Below are 5,235 nucleotides of genomic sequence, written 5' to 3'. Positions count from 1 at the left end.
ATGTCATCAAGGAAATGTAAATTAAAACAACAGTGAGATACTGCTACATACCTATTAGAATGGCCCAAATGCAGGATGTTGACCACACCAAATGCTGGTGAGAATGCGGAGCTACAGGAACTCTCATTCGTTGCTGGTGGGAACGCAAAATGGTATAACCACTTTGGAGGATAGTTTGGCAGTCTCTTACAAAACTAAACATACTTTTACCATATGTCATAAAGACATCACAAGAAGAGATACGAATAGACCAATATCCCTTATGAATATAAGTGTGAAAATCCTCAACAAAATACGAGCAAACAGAATACAACAGCATATCAAAAGTATGGCACACCATAACCAAGTGGGATTTATCCTAGGAATATGAGTGACTCAGCAAAAGAAAATGAATCAATGTACTACATCATGTTAACAAAACGAAGGGGAATAAAAGTAACCTCAGGGCTTCCCTGGTGGTGCAGCAGTTAAGAATCTGCCTGCCAATGCAGGGGACACGGGTTCGATCCCTGATCCAGGAAGATCCCACATGCTGCAGGGCAACTAAGCCCGTGCACCACAACTACTGAGCCTGCGCTCTAGAGCCCGTGAGCCACAACTACTGAAGCCCGTGCCTCTAGAGCCCATGCTCTGCAACAAGAGAAGCCACCGCAATGAGAAGCCTGCGCACCGCAATGAAGAGTAGCCCCCGCTCACCGCAGCTAGAGAAAGCCCGAGCACAGCAACCAAGACCCAACGCAGCCAAAAAATAAATAACATAAATAAGTAAAATAAATAATAAAAAAATTAAAAAAAAAAAGAATCCACCTGCCAATGCAGGGGACATGGGTTCGAGCCCTGGTCTGGGAAGATCCTACATGACGCAGAGCAACTAAGCCCACCTGCCACAACTACTGAGCCTGTGCTCTAGAGCCCGTGAGCCATAACTACTGAGCCCGCCTGCCACAACTACTGAATCCCACACACTTAGAGCCCAAGCTCCGCAAGAAGGGAAGCCACCACAATGAGAAGCCCACGCACCGCAACGAAGAGTAGCTCCTGCTCGCCGCAACTAGAGAAAGCCCACGTGCAGCAACGAAGACCCAACACAGCCAAAAAATAAATAAATACAATAAATAAATTAAAAAAAAAAACCTCTTAGAAAACTAGGAGTAGAAGTTCCTCAACATGATAAACAGAGTTTAATAAAAACCCACAGAGAACATCATATTTGATGGTGATACTGAAAGCTTTCTTTTATGATCAAGAACAAGACAAGGATGCCCTCTTTCACTGCTGCTATTCAACACAGTACTAGAAGTTCTAGCCAGAACCATTAGACAAGAAAAAGAATAATAGGCATCCAAATTGGAAAGGAGTAAAACAACACCTATTTATGGATGACATGATCCTATATATAGAAAATTCTAAAGAATCCACAAGAAATCTACTAGGGCTAATAAACAAGTTCAGAGAAGTTGCAGGTTACAAGATCAACAAACAAAAATTTGTTGTGTTTCTATACACCAGCAATGAACAATCTGAAAAGGAAATTAAGAAAGCAATTCCAATTAACAATAACATCCTAAAAGAATAAAATACCTATGAATAAATGTAACCAAGGAGGTGAAAGAAAGACTTGTACACTGAAAACTACAAAACATTGCTGAAAGAAATTAAATAAGACCTAAATAAATGGAAAGACATCTTGTGTTCATATATAGGAATACTTAATATTGTCAAGATGTTAGTACTACCCAAAGCAATCTAAAGATTCAACATAATTCCTTCCATAATTCATAATTCAAATTTCCAACAACTTTTTTTGCATAAATGTAAAAACCAACCCTCAAATTCATATGGAATTGCTAGGGACCCCAAATAGACAAAACAGTCTTGAAAAACAAGAAAGTTGAAGGACTCATACTCCTGATTTGAAAATGCACTACAAACCTACAATAGTCAAAACAGTGTGGTACTGGCATAAGGCTAGACATATAGACCAATGGAGTGGAACTGAGAGCCCAGAAATAAACCTTTACATATATGGCCAATTGGTTTTTAACAAGGGTGCCAGGTCCATTCAAAGGGGAAAAGATAGGTGCCTCAACAGATGGTGCTGGGATAACTGGATTGCCACATACTAAAGAATGAAGTTGGACCCCTACCTCACAGCATATACAAAAATTTACTCAAATTGGATTAACCTAAATATTAGAGCTACAACCATAAAATCTTAGAAGAAAATATAGGGGTCAATCTTCATGACCTTGGATTTGGCAATGGAGTCTTAGATATGACATCAAAAGCATGAGCAACAACAAAGAAAAATAAACTGTACTTCACCAAAATTAAAACTGCGTGTGCATCAATTTTTTTGTGTGCACTATCAATAAAGTGAAAAAGATAACCCACAGAAGGAGATAAAGTACAGTCAATTCTCATTACTTACAGTAGTTCTATAAAGTCACCACGAATACTGAACAGATGCTCCTAGGGTTAAGATCCTGGGATCTGGACTTCCCTGGTAGCGCAGTGGTTAAGAATCCACCTGCCAATGCAGGGGATATGGGTTCGAGCCCTGGTCGGGGAAGATCCCACATGCTGCAGAGCAACTTAAGCCTGTGCGCCACAACTACTGAGCCTGCGCTCTAGAACCCATGAGCCACAACTACTGAACCTGCATGCCCCAGCTTCTGAAGCCCATGTGCCTAGAGCCTGTGCTCCGCAACAAGAGAAGCCGCCACAATGAGAAGCCTGCACACCACTACCAAGAGTAGCCCCCGCTCGCCGCAACTAGAGAAAGTCCACACGCAGCAATGAAGACCCAACGCAGCCATAAATAAATAAATAAATAAATTAAAAAAGATCCTGGGATCTTCTGGTCATAAGTTTCATCAATCAGTTAATACATAACCTTGCTTTATGTGTTTTTGCTTAAAGACACCTTATTTAATATATATTGATATATACTGTTTACTCATTAACGTTGAATTCACGGCCAAGAGCACTATTCCTCATGTCTGAATGAAGCTTATCTAACACACATTTTCTCCACAAGGCACCCCACAGCCTTCTTGCATTTAGGAATGCTAGACAACACTTTGGTACTACACTTGGGGCGTCATTTTAAACAGTGAAATCACCAGCAAAAAACACAAAAATATTTTAAAAGTGGCACTAAACATTACAAAAAGGATGCTTCTTTATAGTCTGAGAGCTGAAACGAGAGGCAAAACGTCACCTTTTTTGACCTCAGCTGGGAATGTACACACTGGGCAACTCAAATATTTTTGCCACTATGCACAAGCACATCAATGAGCACTAAAGTGCCATGAATATTGATTCGGGGGTTACAGTTAAGTTTTAAAGAGTAAAATTTGCATATATAGAATCTGTAAATGAGGACTGACTGTATTTACGAATCGTATATCTGATAAGAGTGTAACATCCAGGATATATGAAAAACTCCTAAAACTCAACAACAAAAAGGCAACCCAATTAAAAACTCAGCAAAGGACTCGGACAGACATTTTTCCAAAGACGATATACAAATGGTCGGTAACCACATAAAAGATGGTCAACATCGTTAGTCATTAGAGAAATGCAAATCAAAGCCACAGTGAGATATCACTTCACACCTACTAGGATGGTGATAACAATAATTTTAAAAACTGAAAATTAAAGGTGTTGGTGAGGATGCTGAGAAATTAGAACCCTTGTATATTGCTGGTGGAATGTAAAATGGCTACAGACAACTGTGGAAAACAGCTTGATGGTTTCTCAAAAAGTTAAACACAGAATTGCCATAAGATTCAGCAATTCCACTCCTAGATACATACCCAAAAGAACTGAAAATAGGGACTCACATTGTGAGTTGTATGCTGATGTTCATTGTAGCATTTTTCTAGCCAAAAGGTGACAACAACCCAAGTGTCCATCCATAAACAGATGAATACACACACACGTGGGCATACACACTGGAATATTATTCAGCCATATAAAACAATGAGGGCTTCCCTGGTGGCTCAGTGGTTAAGAATCCGCCTGCCAATGCAGGGGATACAGGTTCGAGCCCTGGTCTGGGAAGATCCCCCATGCCATGGAGCAACTAAGACCAAGCGCCACAACTACTGAGCCCACATGCCGCAACTACTGAAGCCCGAACACCTAGAGCCCATACTCTGCAACAAGAGAACCCACCACAATGAGAAGCCCACGCACCACAATGAAGAGTAGCCCCCGCTCGCCGCAACTAGAGAAAGCCCGCACGCAGCAACGAAGACCCAACACAGCCCCCCAAAAATAAAAATAAATAAAATTTATAAAAAAAAAGAATGAGGGCTTCCCTGGTGGCACAGTGGTTGAGAGTCCGCCTGCCGATGCAGGGGACACGGGTTCGCGCCCCGGTCCGGGAAGATCCCGCATGCCGCGGAGCGGCTGGGCCCGTGAGCCATGGCCGCTGAGCCTGCGCGTCCGGAGCCTGTGCTCCGCAACGGGAGAGGCCACAACAGGGAGAGGCCCGCGTACCGCAAAAAAAAAAAAAAAAAAAAAAAAAAAAAAAAAAGAAATTCTGATATATGCTACCGTATGAATGAACTCTGAAAACACTATGCTAAATGAAATAATTCAGACATAAAAGAACAAGGATTGTATGATTCCACTTATTTGAAATATCAAGAATAGGCAAATTCATAGAAACAGAAAGTAGATGAAAGGTTACCAGGGGTTGTAGGGAGGGGGCAATGGAGAGTTATTGCTTAACAGTTACAGAGTTCTGTTTGGGATGATGAAAAGTTTTGGAAATAGTGGATACTGTTGCCCAACACTGTACATATAATTAATGCCATTGAACTGTACACTTAAAAATGGATATAATGGCAAATTTTGTTATATTTTACCATGATTTTTTGAAAATTCAGTTAATAAAATGAAAAAAAAAATCACTGAAAACTACTAATCACTGCTAACTTTTATTTTGTATTCAAGGACACAGTTAACCAGGAGAAGAGGGTTCTTTGCTCTGTCAAATAAATATATTTAAAAGCTAGCAAACATCAGAGCAGATTTAAGTGTCAAGTCTTAAGAGACTGGGGGAAAATTACTAACAGTTATTTACAGCTATACAAAGTTAACATATTGCAAGGGAAACATAATATAAATATATTCAAAGGTTTCATTTCCAATACTTGACATTTCAAATTTTGAAAACATTAAAATTATTGTCAAACAAAACTCAGACCACATTAGCAATGA

This window comes from Physeter macrocephalus, chromosome 15 (assembly GCF_002837175.3).
Source record: "Physeter macrocephalus isolate SW-GA chromosome 15, ASM283717v5, whole genome shotgun sequence".
NCBI classification, from domain to species: Eukaryota; Metazoa; Chordata; class Mammalia; order Artiodactyla; family Physeteridae; genus Physeter; species Physeter macrocephalus.
This window is presented reverse-complemented; position numbering follows the sequence as displayed.